Genomic DNA, 9258 nt, shown 5'->3' on the forward strand with positions numbered 1-9258 from the left:
CTTTTCATCACCGCTTTGCATCCATTGGCTGCTTGGTGCCAGGGCTCCACCGTGTCCTGTCTCGGATGTTTGAGAACAGGCTGACAACACGGGGCATACGCAGATGAACTGCAAATATGTAATCCCGTTAATTAAACAGTTTGTATTTAATGCTGCCTGTGGAGCTGCACGACACCTCGCCAATTCTGCAAAGGTTGTATTCTCCGTGTTATCGGCAGTGATTTATGGCAAGAGTTAGGTTGTGTGTCCAGAATATCGATGGAGGAGTTTGCTGCCTGTTGTGTTTAATAGCTGTTGGGGTCCCTCTTTTGTAACGTTGTGTCATTTGCTGCCTGCCAGCCTATGCAGGTCTGGGAGCGCCTCTCCATCCAGGCAGAGTTATTAATTACAGAGTGTTTGGGGTAGCCACTGGCCGGGTGCCGGCCGTGGGTGTCTCCTCCAGATGGCTAGCACGTGCCGAGCTGTAGCAGGCATGGCGTTTGCTGGCCACTATCCCCAAGTGCCCCTGCCCACCCGGGGAAGGTGATGGCTGGCAGGGAAGTGATCTGCCCTCCCCGCCTCATTTCAACGGGAAATGTGAGCAGCTCTCCATGCCAATAGATTCATTTCCTTTTTTTTTGCCTCCCTTCTTTTAATATAGTCAGTGAGACCTCTTTGCCGGGGAGTGGAGCTGGAAGGCTAAAACCTCGGGTGAATTGCAGAGCGCGCCGCTCTGTATTGTGACGAGGCAGCCCCCTGCATAGCCCAGCCGGCACGGTTTTAATGGATTTATCCTCTCCACCCCGCAGGCAGATGAGACACAGAAATCTCACGGGATTCACCAGCAGTCAGGCAGAAGGTGTCCTGGGGGGAAGAGGCAAAGCCCCGCACCCCTGGGGCGCGCCGGGAGGCTGGGATTTCCTGTGCGCTCTTCTGGTGATGATCCCTTTGTGCTAGGTGGTTTCTTCTTCTTTTTTAATTTAAAAATCCACATTCCCACTTCCACATAGCTCGTTATCTCAGGGCGTGTGATGAGGTGTCCAGGGGTCTGTCCCGGCAGAGATGATGCAGAACACATTCGTGCAGGCTGTTGGATCTGACCCCCCTCTCCCTCCGGGAGCGGGTGGTTTTCATTTCAGCCTCTTCCATTAGAAGCTCTAAGGGGAGCTCCATCTATTAACTGAGAACTGCAGGCCTGTAAATTTTGGCAAGAAAAAGCCCTTGGAAGCAAATCATCTGTATTTTCTCAGGGCTGTTTGTCCTCCCTCTTTACATGTGCAGCCTTTGCTGATCGGGAGGCAGGTACCGCTGCTGACTCCTTCCCCACATGTGCAGATTGATGGTGTCTGCTCCAGAGCCTGCTCCCTCTTCCCTTCCCGTTCTCTCCCTCTCGGTTTTGTTCCTTCCCTTTTGAGCTGTTTCTGCTTTGTTTGGGAGACTCCTTTAGCTGCCAAGTTCTGATTTGTATCTGTTCATTTCCTAGGGCAAACGCATTGATCTGTGATTTCTGTTATGATACTGCAGATTTCTGTTCCCTTTTTTCTTTTTTTTTTTTTTTAAACTTTATCCTGCCGTCCAGGAGGTGGTTTCTGTGCTACGGAGAAGCGCAACGTTTCTAGAAAAATGTGTGTTTCCCTGACTCATAGCTGTGCCTAATTGCGTACAGAGCAAGCGTCCATCCCTCTTAGTTCCAGTGTAATTCTTTGCGGTGTGTTCCTTTGTGATTGTGTTATTCCAGTAATAACAGCCACTCTCCTTCCAGATATTTATTCTTTTCATGAACATCAGCATACTGGCAAAGGGTTGGGCTTTTTTCTTCCGTCTTAATGCTCTACTTCATAGCTCAAATTGGGGATTTATGCTTCAGGGATCTCGGAGAAGACTTTCCTCTTTTCTGCTACCTCTTTCCAGAAGCGCCGTCTTTCTGCACCGGGATTTGGAGTTCTTGGACATGTGTTACTGCTGCCGGGGATGCTGCTCGCTGCTTTTATATTTGTATTTACTGCAGTGCTTTGCTCTTTAATTTTGTTGTTCTCTTTCTGGCGCAAAGGCGAAGTGATGCAAATGAAGGCTGGATCGTTTGGGTGGCAGACAAACAAACCCCAGCCACCCCAAGAGTGGAGGCTGGGGGGAGTGGAAGGGCAATGGGCAGCATCTCTCCATGCAGCCGCTGCAGCTCTGGGCATCCCACAAGGGCTGTGACAGAGGGACAACAGCCTAAGCAGAGGTGGGCGAGCACCCAAGGTGTCCCCAACAGCGAGGGCAGGAGGCAAAAGTGCGGGTAAGGCAAGGGATGCCTCCCAAATATATTGCTTACCTGGATTGCACCTCTCCCTGTGCTGAGGATAACATGTTAGTCTTTCATCCTGGAAGACCTTATTTTTTATTATGAGTTAGTTTTACAGCACCCTGATGTGTGCTCAGCACTTTACAGTGCGGGGAGAAAGATGAGGTCCCTGCGACAGATTTACCTGGTGTTAAATCCTGACCAAGTTACAAACGAAAGAAGCAGCATTGCTGTGTCCTGGCCTTGTCCTGCCTTGCTGCCACAGGGGCTTTGAGCCACTTCTACCTTTTTTAGTGACATGAGTGGGTTTTCTGACCCCATGGCAGCCTTGTTGCCCACCATGCTCTGCTCCTCACCGGAGACATCGCTTTTGGCAGGTGGGTGTCCCGTGAAAGCTGTGGCAAGGAGCATATGGTGCACAGATCCCAAATGGGGACCAGCAAACGGTGCAGTGCCAGGACCTTTTGACAGCCTGACACAGCCCTCCCAAGCCACCTGAGAGTGGGGAGAAAATGTTGGCATCCAGCGAGGGCTCATTCACCCACCCCAGCATCTCAGCTGCAGGCTGTGCTGGAGCCAGTGGGACCTGGCAGCCAGCAGTAGCCATGTCAGGGTGCGTTTGCAGCCAGGAGCCATGCTGGAGGAGGGCAGGCTGCTCGGAGCCATGCCCCATCTCAGGCAAGCTCTCGGTGCCCTGCCAGAGGGTGCTTGGGTGTTAGCAGCACCCCGACCCCATCATATGGGCCGGAGAGGTGCAGCCTGCCTCCCACAGCTCTGGGGGCTGCAGGGGTGCTCATCCTCCACCACAGTCGATACAAGGAGGCGATAGGCCCTCTGCCACGTCCCCATCCCCGGGCGCTGCTGTCGCCCTCCCCGGCTGCGTGGGAACAGCTCCCGGGGCTGAAGCATGCCGAATTTCACTTTTCAAATGGGGCTTCTGGCACCCGGCCAAGCAGCGCTTCGTGTTGTCAAATATTTTGGCAAACCGCGTCTCGGCTTTAGTCTGAAGCGTCTTTCGCTAGGGAAACGGCGTCGAGCCGAGCAGCCAGCGCAATCCCAGCACAGAGGGGAGCGCCGTGCTGCCGGCCACATTCTGCGTGGCAGTTGCTGGTGCTGGGGTGCCGTCGCATCCTGGCTGAGGTGCACTGCGGACCACAGCTGGGCAGGATGACTGTGGCGAGCAGTGAAAGGGCTGAAAAAAGGTGTTTCAAGGTGACTGAAATGATTTGTGAAATCAGGCTGAGCGGGACAAATTGTATTGACAAGAATAAGAAAACCCTAAAAAGCGATTTTTCAAGTTGCTATTTTGGCTTTTTGTTCTGAAATTGCCCTGCATTAAAAAGGGAATAAAAGTAAAAAACCCAAGCTCTAAGTAAACTAGAAATAAGGGGACTGTATTTTTTTACCAGCTCATTGGAAAAATGAAACATATTTGTTCTGGGTCAGACCAAAATGAGCAAAGCAATCAGTTATCCGCAGGGCCGCGGTGCAGGCTGGCTTTCCTTCTGCTCGCTCTCCTGGGCATCTTTGAAAGAATATCCAATACCTTTTTATGATGTTTGAAAGAAAATATCTCCGGGGAGGGAAAAAAAGTGAGGTGTGATCCCAAAAAGTCTGCTTTCGCAGCTTGGACGGACCCATCTTTCCCTCCCGCGGCCACTGCTCCTTCCCCCTGCCCGTCACGTTGTGCGGTTAGAGCACACGTACTCACGGCCCCAGCACCACAATGGGTTTTGAAAGCCTGAGAAATCCTCCCCAAAGCCTGGTTTCCGGCCAAAAAAACCCGAGGTTACACAAACATACGCATAGCTTGCAAACAGGCTGTGTGTGTTGGATGGAGAGCAGCTTTGTGAAGCAGGTGTGAGCTGATGCGCGAAGAGCTGCGCTGCCTGATGTCTGCGCTGAAAACCAGTGTCAGCCCACAGACTAAAACCAGGTCTCTGGAATTAAAAAAAAAAAAAAAAACAAAAAAAACCCCAACAACAACAAAAAAAACCCAACAAAAACCAAGGAATAAAAATCCAATCCTGCAGCAGCATTCCAAGCACAATCCCACCACACCTCCAGGCCAGTGGGTCCTGCTGCCCATTTGGGTTAGGGCTGCAGGACCCCTTTTTGCAAGGCTACTGGCCCATCCAGGGGGCTGCAGGGTGAACAATCCCTCCCCAACCCAGCTCACCCACCTGCATGCCCCCACCATGCTGCTGCCATTCTGGTCATGCCCCCTAAGCCCTGCAGGACTTGCTTGTGCCTTTGTAGAGGTTTGAAGGCGGATGGCTCCTTGGCGAAGGCACCCCTGAAATCTTGCAAGCCAGTGAAACCTTCTAAAGTCCCAGTTTCTGGTAGCTGCCTGGAAAAACCTTGTTTGGGTTTAAAATCTGTTCAGAAAAGTCTGAAAAACTGTGGCAGTCAAAGCACCATGGTGGGGTTGCATTTATTACATATTAATGACTCTACACCAGATTTTTTTTTGCTTTACAATACCGAAACATTGAAAATATTAAGGTATCAGCATTCCCAAATATGAATTGTCAGCCATGCAAATCTTGTGGTCTGGGAGCCCAGCAGAGCCATCGCGTTACCCACAGTAACTGCTCCCTGTGCCGGTGAAAGCCGTCATGGCAGGGTGAGACTCAGCCGTCCTGGAGCTGCAAGGTCATAACCCTGTAAAAGCTGGGAAACCAGCGGTTTGGAAGATGTGAGTCCGTCTCGCTCCATCCCGGAGCTGTCGGCTGCACCGACCTCTCATCCGGATGCCTTTACCAAACAGGAGGCGAAGTGGCTCGTGCCACTGCGATAACACAGAAGGAGGCGTGTGGTGTGAAAAGACTTGAGGGGGAGAGGGAATGGTGGTGTTCGCACTGTGGGATTTTTGACACCCAGTGTCGGAGGCTGAGCTGAGTGGAGAGATGCTCTCTGGCGTGGAGAGGGTCTTTCAGGGCATATAATCTTTTTTCTGATTGCTCTCTGGAGGGGCTTATTTAGGGATTGAACTGTATCCCCGCCCCCCCCCGCCCCCCCAAGTTGCTCAGCAGAGCAAATTTCTGGGCAAGGGGCCAAGCCTCTCGGGGTGACCTTGGCTGAGTGTCTTCCTGCCCCTGTGCCTCCCCGCTCCGGTCCTTCAGGGCAGGGAGGGATGCTGTGTGTGTCAGGGAAGTGTCAGGCAGAACTGATCCTCTTGGGGCTGCTGCGGGAGAAACAGCAGGAATGAGGCTGGGGAAGCCATGAATGGGACCCTGCTGCTTGCGTGATTTCTCCAGGCTGATAAAGGAGACTGAAATAGCTCCTCTTGCTGGTTCCCTGGCCAGGCACAGACACTAGGAATTATCCCTTGAGACAGCTTTCTGCAGTCTCTGCCATCCCCCTGAGAGGCGCCAGACCCTGATGGAGCACGGGCCCCATGCACCGCAGGGCTGGCTCTCTCCCAGACACCTTGCTGCCAGTGGGGCTTTTGCTTGGGCTTGCAGACACCCCTGGATGGTTCATCAATAATATGCTCTTTCTTCACACATCTCTCCACCAGATCTTGGTGGGTGTGGACACACTTCCTGGCTGCTCTTCTCCTCCTGTTCTGATTGGGGAAACTGAGGCACAGGGCAGTGGGGATGCGAGAACAGATGTCTCCTCCAGTGCAGGTGTGTCTGTGGCAGAGCTGGGACCAAAACCCAGAAGTCTGGTGCTTCACCTTGTGCCTCTGCTGTAAATCCACCTTCCTCTGCCACTCACTGCTGCTCGGCATTAGCATGTTATGAGTTTGAGGGAAATGTTGACACTCTGCTGAGTGTGGGGTTTTTTTTAAAGCATGTCATGTGGGAGTTATTAAGAGGTGCCTGCATTTTACAAATATTTCCAGGAACAAACTTGCCAGTGTCTGGAGCTGTGAAAGAGGGAGCATGATGCTGACCAGTGCAGAGCTGGCTGCCAAACCTCGCTCTCCATCCATCCATCCATCCATCCATCCATCCATCCATCAGTCCATCCCCCCGTGCCCCCGTGAATCAGTAACAGCAGTGGGCTAGAGTGCCAAAGCATCTGCTTACCCTGCTTCACCTCAGCCGAGGTGACTGAAGGCTCCTGCCCCCTCCAGCCTGGCATGGCAGGGCCAGTGACCACCCCACTCAGTGCACATTCAGTTTGGGGTGTTTGCAGCATCCCCCATCCTCGGGGATGGCAGTGCCTGAACGAGGCCTGCGAAGCTGCCAGGCTGCTGCCTGCGAGATACCTGTTCCTTGGGGAGCACGGGGAACTGATCCTTCCTGGGGGAGCAGCTGTGATTAGCACCACGCTGATGGCTGCTGAAACTGGGGAATGGATGAGGCTGGAGGGCTCCTTCCAGGGGCTACCAGTGAGAAGTGGCAGGAAAAGCTGTGCTTGGTGGAAAGGCTTGTTAAAAACTGGTGGGGAGCATGGAGGAACTGGGGGGTTTCGCTGCAGGAGATCTCCAGGTAATGTCAAAGCCAAGAGTAATGGCAGTTCTCAGTGCCACTGGGCGCCTTGATGCCCCCAGCCATAACTTACGTGGTCATGACTCAGTGTAAAGTGCCTCCTGCACCTGCCTGCCTCTATAAAGGATAAATAATAATAGTTTGTGGTTAAAATATTACCCTCAGATGATAATCTGTGGGACATGGTTTATTTAGAGCAGCTGTGCTGGGAGGGGGGTAACCCCTCTGTCCTTGGCGTGTTGATTTGTACTCATGGTGCTGGCTCCCAGGCTGTAGGGAGAGGGATGTTGTCAGACGTAGGGTTTTGCAGGTGCTGTGCATGGCTCTGCACTCCCCAAAACAGGCAAGGTGCAGGGAGGGGTCTTTTACCATTTGCAGTAAGAGCAGTTACGGCGCTATGGTATCAGGGAAACCTCGGCAGATGTCTCACCGAGATGAGCAGGTTATGCTATAAAACAAATCCACACAACAGCATTTTCCCAGGGCCATTACCTCCCTCCAAGGATGGTGGTTCCTTGGGGCTGAGTGACCAGGATAACACTGGGGCAGGATTTCAGCCTGGCTCTTGAGGCTCAGAAGAGGTTTGGGGACAGACAAGAAAAGTCTCCTGCAAGTGGGTGGCAGTGACGCAGGGCAGAGGGATGGTATTGCTGGTATGTCGAGCACCTTGTTTGTTATACCTCAGGCGTGTCGCAACAGTGCTGGGTTGTGTAATGGTTTCCAGGAGATTTTCCTGCTTTCAGCTTTTGGGGCTCTCATTCCCAGGGTTTGGTTTCTGCCAGAGGTGGGATGTGGTAGACAGAATGAGTTAAAATCAAACCCTGCTTAGGTGGGGTTTTGCGTGGAGATACCAAGTGTACAACGGAGAGAGGGAGGAGAAGAATTCTGCCTTTCTAAATTGTTTCTTTTGTGAGCACCTTCCTTCCCAAGAGCTTACAGGTGCGGGGTAAAAGCTGGGTGCAGTTTCCAATCTTGACAGTCTGATGCTGCTCCATTTCATGCAAGTTGTACTCACTGACATCAGGCATTTTGCCCACAGGGAGTTAAATATTTCTTTCTAGCACCAATAAGAGGTGGTATTTGACAAATGGCCTTGCTTCTCACTGCAGGAGGCTTAGGATCCCGTGATCCAGCCTGAGCACTTCTGTGGCACCACTCCTGCCCCCACCTGCCTGTCCCTGCCCAGCCCGAGCCCTCCCTGGGCCTGATTTTGCCACATTCCTCCTTTCCTTTTGCTCCTATGCAGTTTTCCTCTCCCTTCACCCTCTGCCTGGGATGGGAGAGTTTGTGTTGGTCAGTGTGAGTCCCCTCAACTGCTGCAAGGTGCAAGCACAGAGAGAGTTCAGCTCCCCCCCGCATTCCCAGTTTGGGGCTCAGGTAAATCCACAGAGTTGCCAGTCAGCAAATGCGAGCTCCTCACTCGGCACGAGCAACCCAGGAGTTTCAGAAGCTTAAAATATTGCACAACTTGGAAGAATTATCACTGGGAAAATTGCTGCAGCACCCCAGGGAAATTCATCTCTCCGCCACAGACAGAGGCATTTGAGCTTCTCCTTGAAGCAGCTGCAAGAATTTCTCAATTTGGCCATCTTTGTTTTCCAGAACCTCATTCGGCACATTGACTGAAATCTTCCTGGCCCGGGTTGTGCCCTCAGCTCCGGGGGATTTTCTTATTTTTGAAAACTCCAGCTAAATGTTGGCACAGTTATAAGGAATTGAGGGAAGATCTTAAAATTGAAAATGTTGGGCAAGCCCAGATAGCGTTGGAGCACATGGCACAGTGAAGAGAAGCCTCCTCAGTGGGGATCGGGCTCCCTCATGCTGCCGGCTGCCGTGCTCAGCTGGGCACAGTGCAGATGGGGTCTGGGCATGGGAGGATGCTCCCATCTCCACTCCAACTGAGCGCAGCAAATAACGGGGTACAGTAACCCCAAACCTGCTTCCCAGTGCATTCCTCCATAGGGAGATGCTGGGCAGCAGCTAAGGGGGACCCATCCAGCTCACCACCATGTCCAGTCTCCTTGCACACCCAGGCTTCAGCCCTCAGAGGATGAGTTGCACCACTTTGCTGAGCCCACGGCGAGGTCCCCCTCTGTGCTTCCCTTGCAAAGAACAAAATAACCTGGAAGCTGTTGGTCTCTGGAAGCAATTTAGCATGGGACGTGGCTATTAATTTAAATAGATTACAGAAATTTGAACTAAGCTGCATATAAATCTTCTGACCGGCTCTTTGGGCTTTGGTCTCTGTTGTTTACACATTTATTTTTTTTTTTTTAAAATTGTGTTTTATTGATTCCTGAAGCTGTGATGTTTTGGTCAGAGCTCACTGCTCCCTTTCTGGGCGCGGATGGCAGGCGGCTTCTCTCTTCCACACATATCACCTTTCAGAGCTACTGTGAGTAAGACGCAGATGTTGTTAGGTCTCAGGTAAAGCCATCAAAGGTGGACGTTCAATCAAGTTTGACATCATCTTCAACCTGAAGGCAAACGGGTTGGTTTTGATTAGCAGCTTGCGGGGCTGAGCCTAACCCATATCAGAGCTGCTGC

This window comes from Strix uralensis, chromosome 9 (assembly GCF_047716275.1).
Source record: "Strix uralensis isolate ZFMK-TIS-50842 chromosome 9, bStrUra1, whole genome shotgun sequence".
NCBI classification, from domain to species: Eukaryota; Metazoa; Chordata; class Aves; order Strigiformes; family Strigidae; genus Strix; species Strix uralensis.